General features: G+C 45.2%; 1 long non-coding RNA gene across 3 annotated transcripts in view; it reads left to right on the forward strand.

Annotated features, from left to right (window-relative positions):
• The first annotated feature begins 1,860 nt into the window (after positions 1-1,860).
• Positions 1,861-13,522, forward strand: part of LOC140601323 (uncharacterized) — a 35,906-nt gene continuing 24,244 nt past the window's right edge. For all 3 annotated transcript variants that reach the window (XR_012004349.1, XR_012004350.1, XR_012004348.1), the window contains exons 1-2: positions 1,861-1,956; positions 2,269-2,392. This is a non-coding gene — a long non-coding RNA (uncharacterized lncRNA). The remainder of the gene's footprint in view (positions 1,957-2,268; positions 2,393-13,522) is intronic.

Here is a 13,522-nt window from a genome sequence, read left to right on the forward strand (position 1 = left end):
CTGCATGTAGCTTCAATTTGTACATTTTCATTATTGCATAATATGGGCATACCACAATTTTAAAAATCCCCTTGATGGACATTTGGGTTGTTTTTCAAGTTGGAGACTCTAACAAACAGGACTGCCGTGAATGTTCTTGCTCATGTCTGTTGGTGGCTTTGGCTTTCTGTGTTTTTTTTTTTAAAGCTCCAAGAAGGGGAAGAGCAATCTTAAGAAAGTAGTGGAATGATGGGGAGTCTTGTAGTTTTCTCACCGTAATTACTCATGATTATAACATTTTACTGAACTAAAATGATTTGAAAATGCCCCATGACCGTTCCCAGCATTTTCCCTGCACTCAGTATAGCTACATGTAGACACTTAAAACCTCAAAAAAAAAAAAAAAAAAGTCAGAAGTAGAAACAATCCTCTCTATCACCCAGCCCAGAATTTCCCAGACTTCAGTTTTACAAAGGCCATCTTTGTGATTTTTGCCATATTCTTGTACCACCCAGACTATCATTTAATATTTTTCTTTCAGCTGTTGAACTTTTAACATTTGAAGACCTAATCCAGGTCAAGATCTCAGAGTTCTCTGCTCATTTGGGAGTCTGCTTGTCCTTCTCCCTCTGCCTCTGCCCCTCCCGCTACTTGTGTTCTCTCTGTCTCTTTCAAATAACTAAATTTAATTAAAACTAAAAAAATAAAAATCCACCTTGCCTTTGTCTGTGTCTAGCTGAGAGGCACAGAGGGGTAGCTAGAGGTCAGAGTATGTCTCCCTACCCCAGATGGCAGTTGGTTCCATTCTCTATCAAAGACTGTGAGGCTGGTCAGGAAGCCCCCTCTCACAGTGACTAGTTTTATTGCCTTGCCTCCCCAGATGTTGTAAGTCCCTGGCATTTTATCCTTTCTTGGTTCCCTTTTATGCCCATCTCTTTATAAACAATCCCTTACTAAGCCTTCTTCAACTTCCCCTTTCATGGGGCCATCTGTTTCCTGCTAGGAGAGATGTGATACTAAACACTGCCAATGGTATGCATGCATGCCTTGTTCTGTGTAGGTGCTAGCTGAAACCCAAGAGGAATTCACTTATCCAAGGTCCACCTACTGTGAGTGCCAGAGCTAGGAATGGTCCCCCTGTGCATTTCTCAAGATGGATGCTATTCCTCAGGGGAGAACCTGGCCAGTTCTGATAATAGTGTCCGAGAGTTCAATATTGCAAGTCCTCTTTCTAATCCTCTCTCTTACCCTCTCTTAACCTCTCTTCCATGTCCTAATCTTTTTTTTTAACTGGGCCCCAGATCTACCTGGATCTCAGCTTGCTTATTTCTGCCCTCCCCCAAACCTAATACTGACATATTGCATGCATCAGCCCCTGTAGAGCCCGTACCTTTATTCAGACACCCTTGCACTTCCTTTGACCATGAATCCTTCCCAGGAAAGGCCCAAAGTCCTGGCCAAACATCTCTTCCTCTATGAGCCTGCTCTGTAAACTTCTCTCCTTTGTCCAGAAATAATCATTGCCTTCTCTGTTCTCCCATAGCCCTACCTTAGCATTGGCCCAAGTGGTAACAAGTTGTGTGTGTTTCCCCAACTACACTGTGATCCCTTCTCTGAATGATCATGCTGAACCTCTTTGTATGATCAGCACCCACCCTTAAGCCTGACTCAAACCCTTCACAATGCTATGTTGAATTAAATTGCATTAATTAGACCAATAAGAACATTAAAACACAAAAGATGTTCTAAGGGGTCACAGATGAATTCCTAGCCTACTAATTTTTAACAATTATTTATTTTAAGGTAGTATGTTAGAGACATGGTCTGAGTTGAGGGTGGGGTCAGGGCTGCTTCTTCCCAACCTTCTTCTTCCCCTGCTAGAAAAGAGTGAAGGAGTGATCATCTAGTTTCATTATGGGTCATGATTCCTCCAGCTGAGATCCTTAGATGAGCCACATTGGAGCTCTACACTGCTGAGTGAGTGTGCATGCCCTGTATTCATGAAAAGGAATGGAAGGGAGGACTTCAGAGTGCTTTTTGAATTTCTGAAGAAGCCCAGCTCCAAAGAGCACTTTGGCTTTGAACATAAAGGAGGTCTTGATGATATCCATGTCTGAGGTTGGGTTAAACCCCCTGTGAATTATAAATTATCAGTTCTCCTGAATTTTTCCTCTGTGAATAGATCTCCCATGGGGGCTTTGGGGAAGGCTAACTTTGGCCTCAAGGGGCAGCTTATCTGGGATCTAGGCATTCGAATGCAGAGTGATGACCATGTCCTTTTTCTTTCAGACATAGTTCCTGTGAGCATCTGTCTGGTGCCTGGGCTTGGGAGTTAAGTCTGTTGTAGAGAACATCTAGCCACTATACCAAGAAGGGCCTCCATGTTTACTGCTGACCATGAGCTCACCCACAGGTAAGTCAATTCCCAGCTCTGAGCACCTCAGGGACCTTGGACTGTGACCTAGGGTGGCTACATGCTGTCAGAACAAGGTGCTCCAAAAATGCTGAGCTCTTAACCCAGCGATCATACCTCTTGGGAAATCTGGAGGTTTTACTAATAGTAGGGCTGGCTCTCCAGGGCAGGCTCCCCCGGGGAAGCAAAGAATTAGGATGGGGCACTTTGTTTGGGATTGATGGGTGGCCTGGGGCTTATTGTCCAGTATTCTCTCCTCCTCTTTGCTCTGTCTCACCCAGAGCTGTGGGAAGAGGCTTTGACAATGGGTAGAATTAAGGGGACCCTGACTGTGGCCTCAACCCTAGCCAGTGGTGGTATACACAAAGGAGCTCCCCGACTCCTGTTCTCTCTCAAGTCCTCTGGATACCCTCCCCACTGCACATTATCTTGTAATACCACCCCACACCTGGCCCATCACAGCCCCCTCCCCACCATGTACACCGAGGAAAGGGCCCCAAACTGGATTTTAGGAGCCCTGGGTGCAAGTGTCACTTCTGCCAACAACTGCCTGTGTATTCTTGGGCAAGTCCCTTACCCTCTCTGGGTCTTGATTCCCTCAGCTGTAAGAGGGGGATCATCATCCTGTAAGGCCCTAAGTGTTACTTTGAGCATCAAGACAATGAGTGTAAAACTCTTTAATTTACTCAGAAGTGTGATTCGCGTTTATTATTATTTATCCTGGAAACTCTTCTTTCCTTGGGGCCCTGTGAAGTGAACCAAAGTGTGAATGGTTAGTAATGAACTTTCAGTTTCTCTTCCCAGACAATTATTTGCACTTGTAACCAAGATATTCCATGCCTGCATTCAGAGAAAAGAGTAAGGAATGAAACCTAGGTACGCAGGCATGCTGAGGGAGGGCGTCTTCTGAGCAGAAGGTCCTGCTTCCTTCACTGGAGACTCTGCCCACATCACCAACTCTCCTTGTGAAAGGATGGACATTGTTATCTACGTCAGTGCAGTGTTATGTACGAAGTCTGTGCAGAAGGCTGAGGGAAGAATGCCCGGGAAACCCAACTTCACAAACTTCCTTCATTTGTCACTGGATGGGTACCTGGCTGGTGGGTCCATGAGACTGTTCTCAGCTGAGCCCACTGCAGCATTGGGAAAGGGAAAGAACTCTTCCCTGCATTCCCACATCACACTGGTTAAGGGAGAGAAGACCGCCAGAAAGTTTCGGAACATTTGAAGGCCCCTGCCCCCGTACAGGTGTTTGTCTTCATTCGGATTTCTCTCTTGCTCCACACTTCCTCCTGCATTCCATCGGAGTTCTTGTATCCCATCCAAAGGGCTCCACTTCCCTGCCAGCGATTTCTGTCCTCAGGGCTCCCATCTCCTCCTCCTCCTCCTCTTGTGAACACGTCTCAGTTTCATCTGAGACTTTCTGGGGTTGACTTTGGCACAGCCCCCCATCGTCTCTCACAAATTTGAATTTGGCTCACAAATTCATTCTTCCTTCAGTCTGACTCGATTCTAGACATCACCCTATTTCCCAACTCTCATCCAGGCTCCTCATTATCTACTGAAGTCACTTCCATCCTTTAAGACTGGCCCTGGTGGCTGTCCTCTACCCAGTCCCCAGGGCAGCTGCCAGCACAGACCCAGAGCCAAGTGCACCCTCTCTCCACCCTGCCCTGGGCTGGCACAGCCTGTTCAGGGTACAGAGCTCTGAAAGAGGCCTTTGACCTTGGATATTAGCCCATTGTTCCTGCGCTCACCTTGGTGCCTTTCTCTGGCACCTGCTAGGCCCAGCCACCTTTTGAATCTCATCTACTTTTTCCTCACCCCTGCCTGCCCTACTCCCAGCCCAGTGTCCTATTCATACCTCTCTTAAAAACCTCTCCATAGCCTGTCTTTGTACAGTTGTTATACCATTCCTTCCACCTAAAGTTTTTAATTTACTCCCTCACAGTACCACCCCTCCCCCCCATCTTAATGGCACTTTCTTATCAGCCCAGCATGCATGGAAGGAGTACGCTCATATGGAAGGGGATCCGGGCTGGCTCTTTATACCAAGGGACCCAAGTTGCTGGCCACATCTTTAGATATTTCCCCTTGGGCTGCTCAGACTCCCCAGAGAGAAGTCTTCCAGGCTCTTGCCTGGAGGGTGGGGTCAGCCTCCTTATGTGTTTAAGCCCCAAGCGGCAAGAAGGGCTGGGAGTCCTTAAGATGAAAAATCAATGGATCAGTCCTTGATCCTTTCCTTTTCCATTCTGCACCCGCACTCCACTGTTGCTGAGCCCCCTATCCAGATCCACTTGGTTACCCTCTCATGAGAGTGAAGCTGCAGACTTCTGCTGGAGCAAGAGGGGGGCAGGCACCCAGCAGAATGGAGGCATAGTGGGCCTCAAGGGAGCTGGAAAGTACAGCCACTGCAGACACCCATAGATTGCTTCCCAAGTACAAACGCTGCTCGGTGTGCACACAAAGTTAGATCACAGGTATCAGACTCGGTGATTCTCGAACTGCTCTGGGCCTCTAGCTATCCTTTGCCCAGAACAGCTCGTTTGATCTATTTTTAGAATATGGGCTTTTGTGAACATTTCCTTTAAAGTATGATTCCACCACTTTAAAACTCTTTGAAAACAGCTGGACTAGAAGATTCTAAGGTCCCTTCCAGTCTCAGTGTTTTTGAACATAAAATCACCCTTGTCTTCCTCAGCATTGTGCCAGGGAGGATCTGATTCCAAAAATTAATGGGAAACTAATGATTAAATCTCCTGCCAGGCTCTCTGCCGTGGCAAATCCACCATGACTGGGTAAATGGTTTCACTCCCTCCCCATCTATCCTCAGCACCTTCTGTCTTATTTCTCATTTACTTCTGCCACTATTCCCAGGCAAGAAAAAGAAAGGGAAATTTTAAATCAGTTGCATAAAATGCTAACCAGCCCGGCAAACAAAAATGTGAAAAAAGATGGGAGCCTGAACAAATTGACCTCGGTTAACTTTGCAAAGGCTTGCCCCATGGCAGTGGTAGCTGGCAGCCCCTCAGTGGTTTGTCCCAGACATTTGGTGATAGAATCACAGAGCAGTGATTAAGAGTTTGGGCTCTGGGGTCAAAAGGATGTGGGTCAAATCCCAGTGCCACCATTAACTGATTGATTGGTCTTGACCAAGTTATTTAGCCATGCTGAACCTTTTCTCATAATCTGTACAATCAGAGTAATAATATCTACTTTATAGAGTTGTCATGAGGATTCAGTGTGAGATAATACATGTGTGATGTTTGGCACAGTGCCTGATACATAGAAAGAACCCAGTAAATCAGCTATTTATGGTTCCTGTCATTAGAACTATTTCTCTTGGCTTCCAGGAAGTTCAGAGATCAAAGCTCAATCAAATGTTTAGCTGAGACCCCTCGTGTCATTCTCTCCCGCTCCGCTCCCATTTCATAGCTTCTTAACATAGTTGTCACTTATTGAATTCTTAGTATGTGCCAGAACTTAGAGACATTACCCAACACCTAGCATAGTGCTAGGAATACTATTGGTAACTTGATATATGATGGTAGAATAATTGAATGATCTTTTTCAATGTTCCCAGCAACCCTGAGAAGTAGGTATCATGGTCTTGATGAGAGTAGACATATTTTTGTCATAATTGTGCAGCATCATCCTTTAAAAAAATAATTATGCAGCACCTGAATCTGCTTCCTGGTTGTGAGGCCTCTGCTTTTGCAAGAGGATCTCACTCTGGAGGCTGAAAAGGTGGAAAATTCCCCTTGACCTCTGGCAGCAGGAGTATGGACACATGAACTAAAGACAGCCAATCAGATTCTCACCCAAGACTTTTAAATCTAGACTGAACAATGTACTTGGAATCCCTTCTGGTGGGGCTGATAGCTAAGGCACCCAGTGGCCAGTGGCATCGGTGGTGCTGGGGTGCCCAGTGCCCAGTTACCTACAATTCATTTTGAAAGGTGGGGAGAGTGCTCGCTTCGGCAGCACGTATACTAAAATTGAAAGGTGGGGAGAAGTATTGTAAATGAAATTATATGATGTTAGCTTTGCAATAAAGTTTCTACATCTTGCTGGCCTTTCCACAATTCCCTTTCCTTCTGTAGTTTGTGAGTTTCCTTACTGTTCAATCCCTTTCAACAACTCCCAAGGGATCCTCTCTCGGGATGCTCACCCTCCATCTCCTTGGCAGGTGTTTGGGTAGCTTCTGTTGCCTCTAAGAAGATGAAGCAACATTTCATCAGCTTTTCTAACTACCCCTCAACACCCATCCATCCCTCTTCTGCCTATTCTATGCTCAAGCTGTGCCAATTCAGGGCAACTGGTACTCTTCTCCTCTTGCAAATGAAAATCCCAGGACGAGTCTTTCTGTCACACACAGATGTGCTAGAGTTGAGGGCTGACTCATACATTTTTCTTAAGGAAAAAAGGCTTTTGGGCAATCTGGCATAGGTTGGCTTTCATTGATTTCTTTTTCATTACCTTCTGGGACTCCTTCTTTGCTCCAGGCTTGTGGTAGACTCCGTGGGGTGACCCGGGGAGAAAAAAATACACGTCCCTAAATAAGAAAAAGAATATTGAACTTGGAATTAGGAGACCTGTAATGGAAGCCTGGTGGGGCCCTCACTCTCTGCCAGATCTTGGGTAGGTTCCCTAACTTTTCTAAGCTTCAGTCTCCTTATCTGAAAAACATGCTCATCCATGCACACAGTCTATGGGTTGCCGGGAAGTTTGAGTGCAGGTGCATTTAAGCCAGCATGAATTGCCAGTTCATGGGAGACATCCCAGAGATGTGTATTTCTGTCAAATGAAAAATCTCCCTCCCTGACAATGGAGCCCAAAAGGAAGATGCCCCACATCTCCAGCCACCCTAAGTAGGGGTGGGGGAGGCAGGAGCATCAGAGACTAAGGGCATCTGGCAACATGGGAAAGACTACCTGTGATCATGTTAAATGTTGGTTTACACTAGTCAAATATCTTTTGATATTCTTAGCAAGAGTGCTTATAAAAGAGAGCAAGGAGGGACTCTGAACAACCAGTGTCGTCAGCAGATGAGGGAAGGTGAGTGCAGGGAGGAGGGTGCCAGGAGAGGAGGTGCTAGAAAAAGAGCTAAAAACAGCCCTTATACATAACCGAGTGTTGTCTAAATAGTCCTCAAATCTAGTTTCCCCTTGGCCTTAAGATGGGATAGCAAACACACTGGAAGGACCCCCCCCCCCCGGGTGCCGTGTCAAGACCCCAATCCCTGTCTCAGCTCAAAAACTTAGGAGGTAGGGGATCCCTGGGTAGCTCAGCGGTTTGGCGCCTGCCTTTGGCCCAAAGTTCAATCCTGGAGTCCGGGGATCGAGTCCCACGTCGGGCTCCCAGCATGGAGCCTGCTTCTCCCTCCTCCTGTGTCTCTGCCTCTCTCTCTCTCTCTCTGTCTATCATAAATAAATAAATAAATAAATAAATAAATAAATAAATAAATAAATCTATCTTAAAAAAAAAAAAAACTTAGGAGGTGAACGAACTGGGAGGGCTACCTAAGCTCCCTGGGCCTTAGTTTCATGTACCGTGATAAAGGGAAAAATACTAGTGCTTGCCTCACTATGGTAGACACAACGAGCAGACGATTGAGTTTTATTAAAAGTTTATTGAGATACAATTCACATACTATACAATTCTGTATTTTCTTTGGAGCAGCACTACTAGGGCATATTCTTTACCTATCAAATGGTACCTATCAGCTGAGGAAGCTGAGCAGAGACACATGACACCTCTTGGGGCCTCCCAAGTCACTCCTGCCTACACTCCACTGACCAAAGCAAGTCACAAGGCTGTGTTGACATCAGTGGTGAGAAGTAGGAGGCTCGGGCTAGTGGGCAGAGCTGCCAAGTCACGTGGCAAAGGTGGGAGTGTAAGATTGTACTACAAGAAGGATCTGAAGATGGGAGGAATGATGTATTCTATGATAGAGGACAACAAATGCCCAGAAATGCAGTGTGGATCGTTTGGCTCCAGGACTTTACAGGAGCCCACCAGTGGTGTTTTTCTTAGGATGGTCAACTTCTACTCTAGCCTCCTGTTTCTGAGAAGGGACTTTCCAGGTGAGGGACTGTGCTACTCCAGCCTCTTGCATAAACTTTCTAGGCCACAATTCCTAGTTCCTGGCTCACCAGCTTCCCCACATCCACGTCCTCTGAAGTCCTGCCAAAAGAAACAGGGCTTCCAAGGGTTTCAGGTCTCCTTCAGCCTGGCCAGACCCCTTTGTTCCTGTTCCTAGGGTCCAGCAGAGTTCAGACCCCTTTCTCCTGTTCAGTCTCCCAAATACGACTTTCTTATGCTGCTTTCCTATACAATATGGCCTGATGATACATCTGACAGAGAGCAAAGACCCAGATAGCCAGGCCCTCAATTCACAGAAAAGCCTGTTTAACATTCCTAGGTTAAGATGGAGACTCCAGCAGTGAAAATTCAGAAGTCAGATTAGGTTTCCAAAGGGTGATCATTCCATAGTTGACATTCTCAATAAATTACCTGCTAAGTTGCAGTTGATTGAGCTTAAAGCAAAATTCTGAAAGCTTTGGTCAACATTTTGCTATAAATACCCTTCTGGGCCCTTCAATATTGTGTCTGCAATAAGCATTTCCTTGGGTACAGCCCAAAATTAGCATGAATTATGAAAACGATGCAGAAGCTGGTTAATTGAGGAACTGGTTAAACGGCTTTTCTCCCTAAGAGCTATTACCTGTCTGTTACCACCTTCTCCTTATGGAGGTTGTTTTAGTGTGGACTTTGCAGGCTGATTTCTAAACATCTTTTCAGGAAGGTGACATAGAAAACAAGCCACAAGTTCATTATAAAGTTAAACATACACCTATTTTATAACCCAGGAATTCTGCTCCTGGGTGCTTTTACTCCAGACAAATGAAACTTCTGTCCACCCCCCCACAAAGATTTGTATATCGATGTTCATTGTAGCTTTATTTTCTTTTTAAAGATTTATTTATTTATTGAGGAGGGGAGAGGCAGGAGAGAATCTCAAACAGACTCCCTGCTGAGCACAGAACCCGACGTGGGGCTCTATCTAATGACCCTGACATCATGCCCTGAGCTGAAACCAAGAGTCAGATTCTTAACCGACTGAGCACCCAGGTACTCCAGAAGATTTTTTCTTAATAGCCAAAAACTAGGAGAACCCAAACATCCATCAACAGCTGAATGGATAAAAAAAAAACAAAACTGTGGAATATACGCATAATGGAAAACTCTTCTTCTGCAATAAAAATAAAGGATAGCCAACATACGTGACAACACAGATGAATCTCATGGATATTACGCTGTGTGAAGGAAACCACACATGAAAGACTATCTACTCTATGATTCCAGTATTATAACACTGTTTTAGTCAGTCCAGGTTGCTATAGCAGAATACTATAGACTGGGTGACTTACAATGACAGAAATTTATTTCCCATAGTTCTGGAGGCTAGGAAGCTGAAGATCAAAGAGCCAACCGATTGTCTGTGTGGTCAGAGCCTTTATCCTGGTTCAGAAATGGCCATCTTACTCCTGTGTCCTCACAGGACACAGGGGTATGGATCTCTCTGGGATTCATCTTATAAGAGCACTAATCGCACTCATGAGGGCTTCATTTCTCAAAGTCCCCACCTCCACCTGCTAATACTCTGACATCATGGGTTAAAGTTTTAACATGAATTTTGGAGGGACACAAACATTGAATCCTCAGAGACACTCTGGAAAAGAGAAAAACAGTCAATGATGATAGAGGTCAGAACAGGTGGAATTGGTTGGAACAGGGCAAGAAGGAACTTTTTAGGTGATAGAAATGTTGTATAAGAGAAAACTTAAGAGGTTCATGTACTAAATGTTAATGGGGACATTGGTGACCTTAGAGGTAAAAAGGTGGCTGGTAACATGTGGTCAACAGCCAACTGATAACATTTTCACTTTGTACAATTACCTAATCATTTATGAAAAACAACTTCTGAAAAAGGAGTATGAGACTCATCCAATGAGGTTCTTGAAATCATTTTGCAAGTGGGTCTTAGGTTCCACTTAGTAAAGTCCAAACATCGCGATGGGTGACTTTTACATCAAGGTCCATGATGCTTCCTTGCTGAAGAGCAAGGCTTGTCCAAGCCCTGAGACCTTGAGTCTGAAAAGTCTGTGACAGATGGGTGAGACAGCACCTTTCCAGCCTAAGATGAAACATGATTGTCTAAAGATGCCTCAGAGTTGGAGAATCCTGTTAGCTGGGGTGGTGGGAGGAGCTCTGGACTGGGACCCAATATGCCTGGAGTGAGACTGACCTTCCAATAACCTGCCCTGGCCAGTACATCCATGTAGGAACCTGCCAGCATTCAGCCAGAGACAAACAGTGCTGTGACCCTGGACAAGGCAGTTGCTGCTTTTCCTCTGATCTATCCAGGGCCTCAGGACTCCTAGAACAGGACGTTCATCATGATTCTGCCTTGACCAAAATCCTTTAGAATCCTCACGCTGCTGTCCTTGCCAGGAAAGGCAAAAATCTCCCTTGTGCTGAAGGTCTGGCTTTGTTTGATGTGGCCTAGGACTGAACCGGGCTGTGAGTTTTCCTCCTGCTTGCTTGATTAGACAAGTTTTTATTTTAGTTTTTTTTTTTAATTTTTTATTTATTTATTCATGGCAGATACAGAGAGAGAAGCAGAGACATAGGCAGAGGGAGAAGCAAGCTCCTTCCTTGTGGGAAGTCTGATGTGGGACTTGATCCCAGGACCCCAGGATCTAGACACAAGCCAAAGGCAGATGCTTAACCACTGAGACACCCAGCTCCCCTTAGACAAGCTTTTTAAACACAGAGCTTTACTGGAAAGTACACACACACACACACACACACACACACACCCCAATGCAAAGGAAACCTAGAGCCCTTTCTCCTTTTTTTGTCAAATTGTCTCTAGAATATGCCTCCTTTCCCACCCCTCAGAGGCAGAGACCCTCTCCAGTGGGGGAATCTCTGGGTTCTGTTAGTTGCCGGGTGGCACCAGCTGATCTGTTCACTCAGCCTCCTGGGACAGTCTCGTATAATGTACTTCAAGGGATGGGCTGAGAGAGGGTTGCCTCCATCTCTTTCTCCCAGTCACTGTCTTCTGGGTCTCGTGAAGAATGCTTCATACCACATGCACTCAGAAAGGAACATACACACAACCACTCAGTACCAAGCAGCTGTTCATTAATTCATTCTCCAGCAAGGATATATGGAGGCCCTTCTGTGCCAGGCACTGTGCTAACCATCAGTCTATGGCAGTAAGAAAGATTAACCCCAGGGGGAAATGTGTGCAGTGCTCACTGCTGATACAGTGCTCAAGGGGAAACAGAGAAGTCAAAAGGCAGTTCTAACAGAGTGATACATCCCACCAGGGAGGAAGTGCTACACAAGTGTAGAGTGGGGACACTACTTCATACTCAGAGGACTCAGGAGGTGCTTTCCCAGGGGACATGTGTGCTAAGCTGAGACTCTAACCATAAGTTGTTCAACTAAAGAAGGATGGGGAGGAAGGTATTTTAGAAAAAGGAACAGCATGTGCCAAGACCCAGAGGCAAGAGACAATGGGTTTGTTCAAAGAGTGAAAAGGAATTTCTCATATCTGGGTGCTTAGAGCAGAAGAGAGAAGGGGAGGGTAGCTCCTCAGCTGGAAGGTTTCCAAAGGCAGCAGAGTGAGTAAATCAAGAGCAAGGGCTCTGGGATAAGGCTTCCTGGGATGAACCTTGGCTCTACCGCTCCTAGTTGTGTGACCTTGGGCATGTTATTGGCCTTCTCTACTTCAGCAGAATCATTGTAGTGCTTACCTCTGAAGAAGGATGGAGACAGATACCACACATAGCTGAGAACTACCTACCATGTGATGTGTTCATTCACATCAGCCATTACTGAGCTCCTAAACCCCTCTAGCAAATCAGAAGTGGTTCCAAAATAGAAAGCAGAGTGTAATTACAGGGGTCAATCCTTTAAAAATAATGCTCTATATCAAATAAAACTACCTTTGGCATTATAACCACTAGGATAACCACAGTTCTCTTTCAAATAGCATTTTATTTATTTATTTATTTTCAAATAGCATTTTAAAAGTTGCAATGTATGGGGTGGTTAGCTGGCTCTGTCGGTGAAGTGTGTGACTCTTGATCTCAGGATTGTGAGTGGGAGCCCCGTGTTGGATGTTGAGATTACTTTAAGACATTTTTTAAAAATCTTTAAAAACTGAAAACCCAATAAAAATTGCAGTGTGATTTCCACACATTTGCTTTGTTGAAGTCTTAAAACTTATCTGCTTATGATGAAAGCAGAATATCCTCCTTTTTATAGAAAATTAAATGGAGGCTTTTTGCCTGGAGTGGGCCAGCCCCTCTGACACCTCCATCCTACATAGCCTATGAAGCTTGACTCCTTCCCTCTGCACCCATACCCTTGTGTTAAGCCCAGTAGGTCAGCGTTCCCCACTTCCCAGGCATGCACTCCCCACCATGCACACACACACCGGCCCTTAGGGCTCATCAACCACCTGGGAAATTCCCAAGTTGCTGAGACATGGCTGCATGGGGCTCGATGTGTGACAACTACAACCAACATGTTCTCTTTAAGGGTGTCCCAGACACAGCAGCGTTCCAGCACTCACCCCGCCTATGTCTGGGACATGTCATAGACTCTGGGACATGTCATCTGGGACTGTATGATCTCAGCAGTCTTCTCAAGGAACAATAGTGTTGGCCCAGCTCTTACCATGCTGGACTAATCAGGGTGTGTGATTCTTTCATATGTTCATTTTATCTCCCACCTTAAGTCCCTTGGGGTGATGAATTATGTCTTCTATTTTTTGGGTATATACAAGGTTCCCCCCTAGTGCTAGGTGCTTAGTTGTTACTCAGTAACTACTTGCTAGCCATACATTTGTGGGTGTTTTTGTTTTGTTTTGTTTTTGCTAGCCATACATTTGTAATGGTAAATACACACTATGGGTAGTGTCCCTGTATTGTGGTATCAAGGGAATTTGGTTAATCATCAGAAAGTTGCTTGGGAACAGTGAAAAATAAGCAAAATGAGTTGGGCTTGAACCATTATTTCATAGTCTTGGTCAAGGATGGGTTAATAAAA

This window comes from Canis lupus, chromosome 12 (assembly GCF_048164855.1).
Source record: "Canis lupus baileyi chromosome 12, mCanLup2.hap1, whole genome shotgun sequence".
NCBI classification, from domain to species: Eukaryota; Metazoa; Chordata; class Mammalia; order Carnivora; family Canidae; genus Canis; species Canis lupus.